A 16,876-nucleotide genomic window follows, 5' to 3' on the forward strand; every position below is an offset into this window, starting at 1 on the left:
CCGAAGGCAGACACTTAATGACTGAGCCACCCATGCACCCCTCTACTATTTTTAAAATTTTTATTTTATTTAAATTCAATTACTTAACATATAGTGTATTATTAGTTTCAGATGTAGAGTTCAGTGATTCATCAGGTGCATGTAACACCCAGTGCTCATCACATCGTGTGCTCTCCTTAATGCCCATCACCCAGTTACCCCATCCCTCCAACCCCCTCCCCTCCAGCAACCCTCAGTTTGTTTCCTAGAGTTAAGAGTTTCTTATGGTTTGTCTCCCTCTCTGATTTCATCTTATTTTTTCCTCTCTTCCCCTATGCTCCTCTGTTTTGTTTCTTAAATTCCACATATGAATGAAATTCATAGTTCTTCTATTAATGCTTGTTTTGAAAACCTGAATTTGCTGCAGAGCAGTTGATATATTAGGAAACAATCTGAGCATAAATGAATTTTGTATTTGCTTATGCACAATTTTGTCAGCAAGAAACAGCAGGTGAACACAGAATACTGCACCTAGTTGAACTGAGCCGTGTAGGAATACACAAAACGGCACATGCACAGGCCTGGGATATCTACCAGCTACCTCACTTGGAGTGTTAATGAGCCACACCCACCTGCAGCTGGTGTTACACCTTCCCTTCTGATTTCCCATAGCCTTCTTTCCGTGACTTAGCAATTAGCTCATAAACTACAGCCTTCCAAACACTCACATTCACAAGCAAATTTCGGGTCTTTTTCAAAATAAGGTAACATATTTATGAATTTCTTAACCAGTAACATATATAAAGCTGGGTTACCATTTTTCTTAGGTCCCTATCTTTTGTGTGTGTGTCACTGACAAAGTTTTTGAGTATTGTGTCCCGAACTGCATTTCCCTCATAAGTCCTGTGTTTTCTATTGTGTGATTGTTATAGTGTACTGATTTTTAGGAACGTAGATGTCTCTTTATAGCAAAAATAACTACCTCCTTGAGCAAATCTATGCTGATCTTTTTTCCTTTTCCTTTTGTTGCAGGTGCTCCACTGTACCAAGTTAGCTCAGCATTTCCAGGGCTAAGCCAACTTCTTTAGTTCCTTACTGAATATTGGTTAGGCCTTCACAGTTCACATGTACTAGTGAATTAGGTGATTTTTCTAAATTAAAATTTTGCAAAGGGCTTCATCTTGGAATAAGATCTCCAATGCTACATGTTGAACTCCTTTGGACTTCTCTAGACCTCTATGACTTAAGTTTCATTACACTGCTGATTTTCCATACATTTGTTATTATATGAAGAAAATATCATACCAAGTTTGTGGTGTGAAATACAGAGATACAAATAGCATGTGATTGAAAGTCACATATTTATTATTTGAAAATGAATTATTTGTAAAGAAGCTTAGCCATCTTTCCTTGAGGGTTTTGTCTACTTCAGTGATGATTTAGGTTAACAAAAAATCTTTCATGTTGAATGTTGAAGTTCTTTTTGAAGTTTTAACATGATATGCCTAGATACAAGGAGTCACAACAAGTATATAGTCACCTTCTTAACATCTGACTTACAATGCTTACCCTGTACTCAGATTCTGTTCCTTATTCTAGTTCACTCAGTAGTTGCCTTATGAATTATTTCTGTAAGAATATGAGAAGTAGGAATGTATATTTTGGCTTGAATACTGGTTTAAGATTTACTTCGTTGAAGTATAGACTTTTTAAAAAAAAAAGATTATTAATTTATTTATTTGAGAGAGAGCACAAGTGGGGAGGAGAGGGAGAAGCAGGCTCCCCGCTGAGCAGGGAGCCCGATGGGATGAGGGGCTTGATCCCAGGACCCTGGGATCATGACTTGAGCCAAAGGCAGACGCTTAACCAACTGAGCCACCCAGGCACCCCTGAAGTATAGACTTTTACTCTAACCTTAGAAAATAAGAATGTGGCCTTAAGTTGCAATTTAAGAATTCTTTTAATTTTCTCTTTGAAAGAAAGTATCTTTGCCAGTTTAGCAGAGGGGCATTACAGCCATGACCTTAAAATCTCTTCTTCTCTTCTTCATTCATTCTTCAGAGAATACATATTTGTTAAGTGCCTACTATGTGTTGTGCTGTTTTATATCTGGAGAATGTGATGATGAGTAACAATAGTACTGTCTTTCCTCCCTAATCTAGTGGGGGAGATAGAAACGTTAATCAATTACTGACCAACATATGTAATTATAAATTGTGGTAAGTGCAACAACAACAACAAAAAATACGAGTTCCTTTGGAGGAGAAAAAAACAGGGAGACCTAATTTGGATAAGTGATTAAAAAAGGCCTTTCTGAGGAAGTGACATTTAAACTGAGACCTACAGGATAAGGAGTTTACCGGAAGGGAAAGGGGGTGGAAGGATTTCCAGGCAGAGGCAAGAGGTTTTGTGATATCATTTTATAGTACTTATGACCTTTTTAGATACTTATATAATTAGGTACTAGTCTATGAGCAAGACAGTTTATAGAGCTGTGTTACTGAAAAGATGCATATAAATTACATTTTTATAAATGAATTCCTGAATTCCTGCAGGCTTACATTATACTCACTGTGCTATATCATCTGCATTTGATTGATGTTCAGTTACTTCAATTACGGCTAGATTGATCTTTCTAAAGCACAACTTTGATGATGCTTTTTCCTGCTCAGAAATCTTTACCAGCTCCTCAATTACCCAATAAAGTCCAGACTTCTCAGCCTTATGGCCAAGCTATTCCAAATTGGTCCTAGTCTCAATGTCCTCCTTCATTTTTAATTACTCCTCTTTGGGCAGTACTCTGTGTTAGCCAACAGAATTTCTGGATGAGCATGGATGCTTTCTTTCTGATATGTCCACCTTCACTTGTGTTGCTTCTCTTTCCTTGCAATGTGTTTACCTCCTTGCAAGCTGGTCCAAGTCCCATGCATATTTCTAGGCCCATCTCAAATGTTACTATCTAATCTCAACGTCTTTCTCTGATCACCCCAGTTGTATGTAACTTCCTTCTCTTCTCACTTCTTATGATATTTTATTTTTACTGCTCTTGAGGCACTTCTCCCTTCTTACTTTGTTTAGAAGTTATTTCTAGGCATGTCTTATCTTCCCAGCTAGACTTGTAAGCTTCTTGAGGCCAAAGCCTGTGATGGAAAAGTCTTTGCTTCTCTCGCTGTGCCTGACATAGTCCCTTGCAAACGTAGGCTCCAAATAAAAATTTTGGAAGGAATTTGTAAGTTAATTGTTGGTTGCTTGATTGCCCTTCAAAAGTAGTTAATGATTTCTAAACAGATGCGTCTGGGGACTGACATATAAAAGAATCTTTTGTAATGTTAGTTGTCCTAAATTCAGATTTTCTTACAAAGGGATTCTACTTGTTTGGGATGTTTATATGTCTTTTTGTCCATTTCAGTGACATTGATTCACAGAGATTATTTTAGATTCATAAGTGATGCTGTCATTTCCATTTTTGCCTCCCTTTTGAAGGTTTGCATGCTCATTTAGCCGTAAAAAAGAATGAAAAGAACAAATCAGCACCCTCTCTGGTTGTTGATACCCAGCAGGGAGAAATAGATTTGAAAGCATGTCTAGGTAATGTATTTATTTTGATTGTTTTGGGTTTTCCAAGTGAATGTGGCTTTAAATGAGTTTGGAATAGTCCCATATAGAATTTTGTTATTCATTGGTTCATTTGGACCTATACCTCTGGTAAACAACTTCCTATTTATAACTTTTTATTAAAACCCATTTCCGTTTGAGAAGTTGTACCTTTCACTTCTGTCTGAATTAACATTTGAACAGCTTTTAGATTGCTCTTCAACTTATGACTGTAAGACCCAAGGCTTTGGTTGATGTAATTCTTATTTTTTTTTTTACTGAAATAACATTATTTCAGGTGATATTTAAATATACAGGATGATGATATATTTCTCATAGAAACATTTGTCTCCAAGAACAATTAAAACAAAGTATAGTTGCCAAATAATGTGTAAATATCTATAATTGATTTAGTATTTGTGATTAACATTATTGTTTTGGCTAGAAGCATTTCTTTATAAGTCCCAGTTATATTCATTTTTTTCCCCTTTTATAAGTGGTAGTTTTTTTTTTTTTTTAAGAAAAATAATTTAGGAATTCCACATCTTTATGATTAACTCTGTTGTTCTTAAAATTTAGCCCTGGAATAGTATATGATTCTGTATAAGTTAATGAGTGTATGTGAATTATCAGAGGGTCTTTTTCCTTGAATATATTATTTACTTTTCATATAAAATTGTAAAAGAATTTAAAGATTTTATTTATTTATTTGACAGAGAGAGACACAGTGAGAGAAGGAACACAAGCAGGGGGAGTGGGAGAGGGAGAAGCAGGCTTCCCGCTGAGCACGGAGCCCGATGCGGGGCTCGATCCCAGGACCCTGGGATCCTGACCTGAGCCGAAGGCAGATGCTTAACGACTGAGCCACCCAGGCGCCCCCCAAAAATTTAAAAATTTTAAAAAGTTATAAGGAAAAAAATGAAATGTATCCATAATTCTTCTTCAGAAACAATCATCATACTAGCTATTTGTTAATAAAAATCAATCTCTAGCTATGTAATAGTTAAGACTACGTATAAATCTGGGTTAAAAAAATAAAAATTTGATTTCCTCTCTGGAGGCAGTTTTCATATTAGATTAAGTTGAGGACCCTAGAATTTTAAAAAGTTCTTTAAGATTATTTTGATGTGGATATTGTGAATTACTATTTAGGAAGATCATGTGACATGAACCTTTAAAATTTTTCTAGTTACATTTTTAACATGATGAGTATTTTCTAAAGACAATGTGTTTTACTTATCTAGTCTTATAAATTTGAAATACATTGTTTTATCAACAAATGTGGCCAAGTAAAATAATAGTGTTTTAATTCCCATAGTTAAAAACTATATATTTTTGAGCTGTTAATCACTGAAAGCATTTGAAAGTGTTTTCATCTGCTAATTTGAGTGACAGTTAAATTGTCAATGTAGTGTCCCTCTCTTGGATTCCTTGGATCCACGTCATAGGGCAAGATCCTTGATAAACATGTGATTTTCATTTGGTCATATTTGACAGCATGGAGACATCTAATGAATGACTAGATAAAGATCTTGAGAATAGACGTAGAGTCTGTATTAGGCAGCATCAAATTGAAGGAGGTATTAAGATGATATAAAAGATGGAAACTAAGTCATTTTGTTTATTAAGATTCTTTCATTCATTCAGAAATTTGATTTCATTGGATTATGTACTTGATACTGATTTAGGGTTTCTCAGCCCTGGTACTATTGATATTTTGGACTGGACAATTCTTTTTGAGAGGTCGTCCTATGCATTGTAGATGTTCAGTGGCATCTTTGGCTTCTATCCTCAGATGCCAGTAGTGCTCTCCCCAGTAGTGACAATTAAACATGTCCCCAGACATTGCCAAATGTCCCCCAGTGGGTAAAATCACCTCTGATTGAGAACCACTGTTTTAGATGAACATTGTAAAAGCAAATTTTTTGGAATGTATTTTGCATTGTTTCCCTATATCAAATGTTGTACATGTTCCATGTGATTTGGTCTTTCAATATTTCCCAGGTAGTGCCCTGCCTGAAAAAAATGGCTTAGGTGTTACAGTGGAATATGGAACTAGCCATATTAGCTACAGAACTACTGAAAAACCTTACATTTGAAAATTAACAGTTGATTTAATCGTGATTCTATAGCATTTATAACATCCTGGATCAAAGAATCTACTCTTTTTGATCTTTTGAAAAGTACTTTGGAGCCTAAGAACAAATTTTTACAAAGAAACCTTCTAATGCCTGTTATTTTTCCTCCTTTAAGAATGATCCTATTCATCTTTTGTTTTAAAGGCTCTATAACTTATTGGTACTGCATAAAAATCCCATTATTATAGAGACTGTTCTCTTTGCTTCTCTGCTGCATCCTTTTCTGAAGTTATGAGAGATGTGAAACATATTCTGAAAATTCATTCAAAGCTTTAAAACTTATTATATCCAGGAGAGACAGATTTAAGATTGCTGAGGTTTCTGGTTGAGGTACTTCAAGTAGAAATCCATACTCCATTAGGCTCTCTAACATTGTGACCTTAATTTTCCAGATATTTTGTCCTTTAAATTGAAAGCAGTATTTTAATACTATTTAAGTCTTCTGGAGGGGCTTGTAATATCACAGACTTAAGTTGTGAAACATTTGAAACAAATGAAAGATAAAATAGCAAGTGACTTAGGTCTGTATAATTTTATACATTTTTTATTCCAAAATATACAATGATAGAAAGATATGCATGGAATGTACTTAATGCACTGAAGTTGGTGAAAAAAGAAGCTATTTAGTAAGGAATTGTTCAGACTGTACTTAAGCAGAATTTCTTTCATGGGTTTTTTTCTTGGCATTGCCTAAAGAGTTTCTCATTAGAAATAGTTGTTAAGTTCTCTGAAGTTAGGAAATTTACTTTGTATAAAACTATGGTCTGGGTGAAATGAAAATCTACTTGGACAATAGCTACTGAGTTATCTTGCTTCAGCAGATAAAGCAGAAAATGTAAAACTGTATTATACCGTGGAGTCAAGAAACCGAGAACTATTTAAGAAAAAAAAAAGAAAACCTCTATGGAAAAGAAGAGATGAAAAGCCTCTTGTTCTTTCATTAGTAAATTAGGTCAGTTTTTAAATAATACGCTCATTGAAAAATGTACACATTTCTCAAGTAATTGATATAATTTAATCCAATTCATATCTTAAGGTATAAAACTGAATTCTTTAGGGGCTCTTAATTGCTTCGTCTATTTTCCATTGTAAAACGTTGTTTAGAACCTAAATTGATCGTATAATCTTTTCTTTAGTTTGTGGCTCACTGAAGGATGATACATCAAATATTCTTTATTAATCTATAGAAGCTTAAAATTTATTTTAGTCTCTGTGTATTACTTTAGTTATGAGTTAGCTATTGAGGGGATACGATAACCTCCCTGAGTTCCTTTTACACATATTCATGTTAGTTAAGTGCGAAATAAATTACATGATTATGTTAATGTCAAGTAATTATTCCACGGGTTGCTAGGGGGCATTCTTTAACGTAAAGAAACAATTGCAGGTAGATTCTCCAGATCTCTTACTGTCCTGTTGCAGTCCAAAATTAGAGTAGTTTACACTTATTGGTATTGATGTTTTATGGGTGCTCCATTGCTTTAGGCTAAAGGTGAAAAGATTCTTGCCTGTTTGTAGGATGTATAGCCTGTTTTTTGCTGAAAGTTTTGTTCACCGAGTCTCCAGGTCAGTGTTTAGTCTCCGTCTTACTCTTACTCCTTCACCTTATTCAGATAAACTATCTCCCAGATGATTACTAAAGGCCTCATCAGACTAGGGCAAGAGAGATCTATCACCCCCACTGAGAGGACAACTTTTAAGATGCAGTGAAGTGTCCCGAGATGGCTCTCAAGCCCCCATTACCCCCCTGGAAGACTGGCCTTGATATCAATATATGAATGTCTTTTCTAGGGGTGCCTGGGTGGCTCAGTCTGTTAAGCATCCGACTCTTGATTTCAGCTCAGGTCATGATCTCAGGATTGTGAGATTGAGCTCTGAGTGGAGCCTGCTTAGGATTCTCTCTCTCTCTCCCTCTGCCCCCTCCCTACTTCCTGCCGCTTGTACATGTGCTCTCTTTCTCTTTCTTACTGATTCTTGGTCTCTCAAAAAAAAAAAAAAAGGATGTCTTTTCTTTTTTTTTTTTTTTTTTTAAAGATTTTATTTATTTATTTGAGACAGAATGAGAGAGAGAGAGAGAGCACATGAGAGGGGGGAGGGTCAGAGAGAGAAGCAGGCTCCCCGCCGAGCAGGGAGCCCGATGCGGGACTCGATCCAGGGACTCCAGGATCATGACCTGAGCCGAAGGCAGTCGCTTAACCAACTGAGCCACCCAGGCGCCCAAGGATGTCTTTTCTATAAACTTTGCAAATCATTCACTAGTAAAATCTTCTGGCTAGATCTGACATTTCTTGGATAGGCTGAGCATCAAAGGGAGAACAGATTCTGGACGACTCTTAAACTTACTCATCCCAGTTTATATCATCAGTATATTTGGAAACATTCCTTTTAGTTTTCATGTACTGTCCTCCAGTCAGAATGGTGAACTGGCCAGACAGCAGTGGTTCATTGTCCCATAATCATCACCTGAAACATTTCCCAACTCCTGACTTTTAGGGGCTCTTCTAGATTCTTCCCCTCTTTAGCACCTTTGAAAGGAGTAGACACTCTGCTCCTTGTTCAAAGTTTGTAGAGACATGCATACACATGTGTTTGTTCGTTCGTTCGTTCATTCATTCATTTGGCATTTGTTGAACACAAGACACTAGTGCAGGACACATCTTGTCACTCAGCAAAATTCATGGGAAATTGCCTATGTTCCTGAGCAATTCATTTTTCCAGAAAAATTCCTGCTATTGGCTTTTTTCTTTAGTTAGTGGCAACAAAGAAATCTATAAAATTATACTTATGATTGCTAAAATGACAAGATTCACCCTTAATATTTCCCTTAATAGAACATCTCAGCATAGGAATAGAGGACATAAAACCGAATGAAATTTTCGTCCTGTGAAAAATACAACAATTGAAAAAAAATCACTTGTATTTAGATTTAGGCTTAATTAAATTCTAGTTCAATTGTTAAGTAATAATACTTCATAGGCGGTGCTGTGTATTTCCTATTGTATCACATAATGAGCATCACACCACATCGTCAGATACAGTGTCTGGTTGTCCCGCTTTTGGTGAGGCTTTTGGTGAGGCTGGTACTGATGAGTGGGCTCAGGTGGTGTTAGCCTGACTCCCACCCTGTTGTGGAGTCCCCTTACCAACCTTTCTTTTCTGTATTCTAGGTGTTCTGAGATTTTATGATTTTTTTTAAAGATTTTATTTATTTATTTGACAGAGAGAGACACAGCGAAAGAGGGAACACAAGCAGGGGAAGTGGGAGAGGGAGAAGCAGGCTTCCCACAGAGCAGGGAGCCCGATGCGGGGCTCGATCCCAGGACCCTGGGATCATGACCTGAGCCGAAGGCAGACGCTTAACGACTGAGCCACTCAGGTGCCCCTGAAATTTTATGATTATTGATGTGGATCATTTTTTCATTAATTTTGCTATGAACTCTGTGGACTCTTTCAATTTGGAAATTCATATTCTTTACTCCTGAGAAGTTTATTTATATTATTTCTTTGATAATTTCTTCTCTTTCATTTTCTTTATCCTTTTTCGCTTGAACTCATTATTCAAGTGTTGGACTTCCTGGATATATCATTTAATTTTCTCATCTATTCACTCTCATTTTCCATCTTTTTGTCATTTTGGTCTATTTTCTAAGACATTTCTGAAATTTACCTTATAACCCTTTTAATTTTTTTTTTTTAAAGATTTTAAGAACTCCCTCTGGTTTCTGAATGCTCTTTCGTTGTAGCTTCTTTATGGATATGATATCTTGTAACTCTTAGGGAATATTATAATATGGCATAATTCTGTTCCTGGCCTTCCCTCTGTTTTCTTTGAGTTCCTTTTCCCCCATTTGTTTTTGTTCTCTTTCACTTTTGTGTCTCTCATAAAATGTATAGCTATCCTTGCCTGTGTTTTCCTATTTAAGAATGAGGTATCAAAATTGCATGACAGGCTCTGTGTCGGCTAGTCAAGGCGAGCAGGTGAAGATCTAAGCCTTGTTTGTGGGGGGGCTGCCGGAAGGGAATCCTTGTATGTCAGGATCTGTAAATCTGTTGTGTGTGTGTGGGCGGGCAGTTTCTACAGTGAAGCAGCCCTGGTCCCTGTGTGTTAGTTATAAGTCTGGCTCCCAGCACTCCGGGACATAGGCAGGGGATGACAACTGGGGAAGCTCAGTATGGCGCTTCACTTTTGATCTCAGATATACTTGCATCCCAAGCCAGAGAAGGTACCTGCCAGAGAGGGTGACTTCTGGTCTTTTGTGGGTTGGGGAGGAATAGTGGTCTGGCTATGTAGAATATAAGGGATACTTCTGAAATTTTGGCATTGATTGGGACAACTCAAATCTGTAAAGTCTTTTAGTAACATTCTAGACAATAAGTCAAATAATTCAGTGCCTGGACCATTTAAGTTTCTTGTGTTGAGGCCCCGAAGAGAGTAGAGAACAATACCAGACACTGTAACTGGGGCTAAGGTGACACCCTCACACCCAAGCAGTCCTGGCAAATTTACCATATTTTTCTGTCTCTTTTTGTATAAGAAATAATATTTTTTCTAAAATTCATTGCTGGGGGTGCCTGGGTGGCTCAGTCGTTAAGTGTCCGCCTTCGGCTCAGGTCATGATCCCGGGGTCCTGGGATCGAGCTCCGCATCGGGCTCCCTGCTCAGCGGGGAGCCTGCTTCTCCCTCTCCCACTCCCCCTGCTTGTGTTCCCTCTCTCGCTGTGTCTCTCTGACAAATAAATAAATAAAATCTTAAAAAAATAAAATAAAACTCATTGCTGTACCAGGTTTAGAGGTGAGTTTCCACACTCTTCCCTTCCTGAATATCTTTCTAAGGTGCTTAGAGGATTCTATCCTCCCAGGGAAGTATTTGTCCTCTTCTCTTCCTGAACATTTTATTCAGTATTTTACATTTTCTCTGAGACGCCCAGTATGCAGGGTCCTTTCAAAGGCAACTTCTTACTAGTTGTCGGTCTTAAGATCAATAGGACCTTATAGAGACATACTTTTATTTCTGAGTATTGCAGATTGCAGTTCTTTAATAATAGCAATTTCATTTTGGTGGATCAGGTGTCACTCAAAACAGTAGAATGCCCACTGGAACCACAGATCACCTAATTGTTTTCAATGGGTGATGATTTAATATGTTACCAAATTGTATATAGCCATTTCTCATGCCTTAGAGCAGTGGCTTTCAAACATTTTTAACCCTGACCTCAGTATGAAAAAATTCACCTTGCTGCGTACACACAGACGCATGTACATTCACACATACACCTGAAGCCAGTTTGAAGAAATAATACCTTTAGGACAAGTGTTAGACTCTCATATTTTTCTATTCTATTTAATTTTAGAATGTTGTGCCCCACAAATGACTTACAATTTGAAATGCCTGCACTTGTGATTCTTAGTATTTGAGGGGAGGATGACAGATTGTGGACCTTTTTGGCATTCTGATGAAAGTATTGGTATCTCTTCTCAGAAAAAATGCACATACACACATTTTTGCATATATTTTCAGGAGACTCACAGTCTTTAGGCATAAACATAGACTCCTTAGTTCTAGAAGCTTCTATGCTAGATAAAATTTGGAATTATCTTGCTTTCCTGATAGATTTCACCCAGCATGCCTGGACAAATATCAACCGCACAGCAGATATTCTGCCCTTCCTCCCTTCCTCTTTCTAAATATTATTAATATAGGTTTGTAGACCAGAGAAACTATGTGACAAATAAAACTTCCTCTTGCATATCAAGGTTAAAACTCACAGAGGAGCCTCATTCTTCCTGGGCATAGAGTTGTCTTTGTAGTATTTAGAGTCAGGGCATAAGGACACACACTGGTATCTGATAGGTCAGGAGACATTTTGTCCTTTACAGAGCTGTTCCTTTGCGAAGAACTTCACATTATCAGTCCCCTAGCAGCTGCAGGCTGATTTCTGGCCATCTTTGCTTCTGGTGGAGAAACTTATTTATTACCAGTCACCTTCACCAACTGTTCTTTAAAACCACCATCTGGTAGTTAGAATGGAGCCACGGCTTTGTGGTGTGAACTTCTGCCTTCTCTCCCTTTCACCTTTCCTGCTTTCTGTCCTTCCTTCCACAAATATTTATTGAGTTCTTTCTATGTGCCAGGCTTTGTTAATGTGAGGAATAATACAATGGTGAGAAAATCTCCATGTCTGGGTGTGTCCAGCCGACCTTGCCCCATTCTTCTGTGGTTCATTATCTTGTGCCACCATTCTTATACTCTGCAGTGGCCCTGCTCCTTACTTCCTGCTTCACTGGGATTTGGTATTTAACTGTTTCCTGCCCACACTGGAAATTTTCATCTGCAATTTTTCTTCTGCCTACAACAACAAACATATATATTTTCTTAGGCAGTTTTTCTTTTGCCTAGTACCACCAATTCATTTTTCCCTTTTAAATAATAATGTAAACATGCAAATCTTAAAATATTTCTGTTGTTAATATGTTCTGGGTCACTATTTTGGAAATAACATCATGGGAATATGGTGTTAATGTGCAAAAATCACCCGCTGGGTTGAGAGTTAGGATCTTTGAAAGATGTCTTAATAATGGGGGCATTTTCAACTGATAAAATATAGGCTCATAGCATTTGAAACGTTATTAGTATTCTTTCAAGAGCAGACATCAATCTCAGAAATCTTGTGTACAAACATGACAAAATTGGTCTGTATTACACTCTGATAAAATCACAAAATGATTTTATTTTCTTCACTTGTTTATGAATGTGAAATATTTGCATATTATTACAATAACTTCCACAGTAGTTGGAATGAAATCTGATACATTGTTAATGGTGTAGTTAAAAATGTGTGCATTGCATCCATATTTTGTGGCAGTTTTCCAACAGTTTTTTGAAAGGATTCTTAAACCTTGCATGTTTTATAATCAGGCTCAGCAAACAGACACCATCCATGCTTCAGGTTACTTCTTTCAGGGCCCGTGATCACAACATTTTGTCTCGCTGAGCTTGGACAGTCTTACGTCCCCTTCAACATAGTGATCTGGGCTGTTGCTAACTAAGTGCAAATAGTGAGATGCAAGCTATGTGTCATATCAGTTTTGCACCCTAACCGTCAGAATCAGCAGAGGATACCAAAATGTCTGCCGAAGGCAAAGGTTGGCCAGTCTGGGGGGCAAAGGGCCAGAACAGTAAGTATGTTAGGCTTTGTGGGTCACATGGTCTCTGTTGTTCCACTGTAGTGCCAGAGCTGCCATAGGCAGTAAGGGAATGAATGGGTATGGCCGTATTCCGGTAAAACTTCATTTATAGGAACGGGCGGCAGGCCACATTTGGCCCACAAGCCAGACCTTGCTAGCCTCTGGTTTATTTATTTTTTAAAATTTTTTAAAAAAGGTTTATTTATTTATTTGACAGAGAGAGAGATAGAACAGCAGGGGGAGCGGCAGGCAGAGGGAGAGGGAGAAGCAGGCTCCCCGCTGAGCAGGGAGCCCAATGTGGGGCTCGATCCCAGGACTCTGGGATCATGACCTGAGCGGAAGACAGATGCTTAACGACTGAGCCACCCAGGTGCCTCTGGCCTCTGGCCTCTGGTTTAAATCACTGCTACTCAAAGTGGACTCTGTGGACAAGAGCTATCAACGTCATCTATATGCTTCTTAGAAATGCGGATTCTTGTTCTGCACCCTAGACTCACTGGATCAGAATCTCTGGGGATGGGGCCCAGGAATCTGCATGTTTACTAGCTGGCAAGGTGATTCTGATGCCCACTAAAGTTTGAGAGCCCCTAGTTTAAATAACATGGCACTTCTCTTCTTGAAAAGCTTTGTAGAAGTCAGTCATGAAACCACCTCATGCATTTAGATCTTCAACCACTTTTCCTGTCTCTTCTATGACATTTGATTTATTCAAGCTTTCCACTTCATGGGTCATTTTTGGGAATTCACATTTTGCTAGAAAATGATCTGTTTCCTCTTGGCTTCAGATTTGTTGCTGGTGGTGGTTTTAAAGCAATTCTGTGAAACTTTTGACATTCCTATTAAGACATGGATTTCTGTTCACTCCCCTTGGATCTAGGCAGGCTTATGACTGTTTCATCCAGTAGAGTTCTGGCTGAAGCAATGCCATGTAACTTCCAAGGCTGGTTCAGACAAGGCGACGCAGCTTTCACCCAGTTCTTAGAGGTGCTCACTGTGGGGGAAGTCGGCTGAGTCGGTCTCCGCCCTGGGGGCGTGGCCACGTGTAAGCTCCCAGCTGCCAGCGAGCACAGCCAAGTGAGCCATCTTGGACACACAGTCTAATTGAACCCTCAGATGGCGGCCACCCTGCTGGCATCTCAGTGAAGTCACATGAAAGACGTTCCCCCAGATGAGCCTTTCCTCACTTCCTGACTGATAGAATCTGTGAGCACAGTCCCTGCTGTTTTAAGCCACTAAGTTTGGGGTGGTTGTTATGCCGCAATTGTGCCTGGGAAAGTTACCCTAGGCTTGCAAGTATTACTGTTTTATAATGATCTTCCTGCCCTTCTTATCTGTGCTTGTGATTTCTTTCATACTCTTAATCATATATATTTTGCTCTCAATTTTCTTTAATTAGAGTTGAAGGGGTTTTATTTATTTTATTAATCATGTCAAAGAATCAGTTTTTAGATTTTTTTATTCTACTATTTGAGATATTTCTGTTTCATTAATTGAAGTTTTACCTTTATTCATTTCTTTGTTCCTACTTTCTGCTTATTTAATTGTTCTTTTCCTAGTTGCTAAAGGTGAGTAGGAGGTTAATTTCCTTTTTCCTTTTTCTTCTTTCATAGGAAGTACATTAGAAGCCGTAAGATTTTTTCTGAGTATAGCTTTCACCTGTGTCCCATAAAGTTGGGAGGAAATATTTTCCTCTTCGTAGTTTTCTGGCAAGTTTGTAATTTTAATTTTGATTTTCTTTTTATCAAAGCATTTTGGAGAGTGTTTCTAAATTAAGTAAAGTTTTTCTTGTTTCTGGGGTAGAGGGAAGATCTTCCATTTTTCCAACATCTATAATAAGGACCTATTTCTCTACTACAAGAAAACAAAATTCCAACTGTTTTCTCCAGCAGGACCTTCCCTTCTTCCCTTACCAGTAAGTTTGCGTTACACTTCGGAGTGCTTTTACTTCCTGACTCCCCCATGTGAGTGTTTTAAATGCTTTTGCTTCTGCTGTCTCCCTATGCCTGACTTCACAAACCTAAGCTGTTTTTTTTTTCCCCAATAGTTTAGTAATATTTGTTTCAGACTATGATTAGGTTCTTATCCATTATTTAGCTCTGATATTGTATGTTCTCATTCCCTTTTCAAGGTACTGTGTGATGCTCCTCCATTCTTCTCTCCATAGATGCAAAGGCTTTCTTCGAACCTAAGAAACAGTCAGGACTTAGCACACCTTTTTGTCCCCCACTCCCACCAGCCTCAAGACCTACTGGAAAATGCTTAATAAATAATATGCTTATTTTAATTCTACTCCTGATTTATTTGGGTGTATTTTATAACCCAAATGTTTTGTTTAGAGTGTTGATTTCATTGAAAACTTTGGAAAGAAATATTGCTACACATGCAAAGTTACGGGATGGAAATCAACTACAGTTACATGGAAGGTTTTCATTAAAAATGTCTCTTGCTATATATCTCAAAGAGATAAAGGTTTAATAACTCAACCCTTATCCTTGAAATGAGAAGTATACTTAAGGTAGATTGGATTATACCATTTAATGTTTGAATATGTTGTAGTAAGGGCCATGTAGATTTGTTTGGGATGTTGAAGGTCATTCATTTTAAGCTCCTATTTAGGGAAAAATCCATCCTCCTCATTTCCCAACTCCTGTGTAGTAACTTCTGCCCTTTTATGGAGTTAAATGGATTTCCTTTCCTGCTTCCTTGGGCAAACATGCTTTCCCATGTCTTATAATATTTTTCCTTAAGTAACCTATTGAGACATTTTGTGTTCCAATTTCAAAGGTATATCAACTAATTCTTTAACTAAACATGATCTAAACTTTGGTAAATCAAAAATTGGGATTAATAGTTAGCTTTTTTTCATACCAAAGTTGGAAAAGCTTACTCTTTTTATCTTGTCCTTTATACCTTTGTTTTTTCTGCCTTGCACTAAAATTATTTGTATTCATGCTACATTATTTCCTTTTATATAAAGGGTCAAGGACCTCACTATTTGTTTCCTTCATAGGGCCCCAATAATTCCTTACACGTAGTGGGAGCTTGACCAATATTATTAAATAAATGACTGAATAAATACTTGTAACTGCCATTGTGATAATAGTGAAGTGATTTTAGTAATGGTCCTACAATTTTGCCATGGTAACTTTTTTTTTATTATATGGAATATCCTGTTACAGCAAAATTATTTTCTGTATATAATCAAAATATAGTACATAGTACATATACACAGAAGGCAAAATTCTGAGAAGCCTGTACATATATGGATCTCAAAATCTGTAGATACTTGATAGTTCTTCCACTATCACGATATGGCAAGAGCAATGAAGTAAGTAATAATTTAGCTATTCAGCGCAGATGAAACATGCATATGTGATAGAATATTACTTCTTTTACCTCTCCAAAGCATCTAGAGCAGGCTTTGACCAAGTTTTGATAATTCCTACCAATGCCATTTGGTGTTGGGGAAGTGGGGAAATTATATGACAGACATAGGGCAAAATTGGGGACTGGAGAGCACTCGGTACCTTGGAAATCTGCAGAGGCAGGTACTTTGGACAATAAATGGATTTAATCACTGGACACTGGGGATTGCGTGGGATTGACTGTTCATCCCAGAGGAAGAGAGTAAATAAGGATAAGAGAAACAATAATATCTAAGCAACAAACCAGATAACTTTCAAATTTATGTCTAAGCTTTGCTGTTAGTTGATGTATCAAATATTTTAGCAGCTTGTCTTCCACCCAGACTGGGTAAATAGTAGTAAAAAGGAAACCGATTATGACAAATTCTTCTCTTTTTTTTTGTAGTTTTATGGATTTATTAACACAAATACTATGTGCACGTAAGCTTTCTATTCATTTTCTTTGCTGTGCAGTCTGGCATTGGGAATTGGTGACTCTGTTGGCCAGCTGGGCTGCTCTTTCCACAATGGCTTTGTAGTTCTTAGAGGAGATAATGTGAGCAATCTCTGCACAGT

At 37.6% G+C, this 16,876-nt stretch overlaps 1 protein-coding gene across 7 annotated transcripts in view; it reads left to right on the plus strand.

Moving 5' to 3' along the window:
- The window catches only part of STK33 (serine/threonine kinase 33), a 155,520-nt gene that overhangs the window by 38,108 nt on the left and 100,536 nt on the right, over positions 1 to 16,876 (plus strand). The window lies entirely within an intron of this gene.

Source organism: Halichoerus grypus, chromosome 11 (genome assembly GCF_964656455.1).
Source record: "Halichoerus grypus chromosome 11, mHalGry1.hap1.1, whole genome shotgun sequence".
Taxonomy (NCBI): domain Eukaryota; kingdom Metazoa; phylum Chordata; class Mammalia; order Carnivora; family Phocidae; genus Halichoerus; species Halichoerus grypus.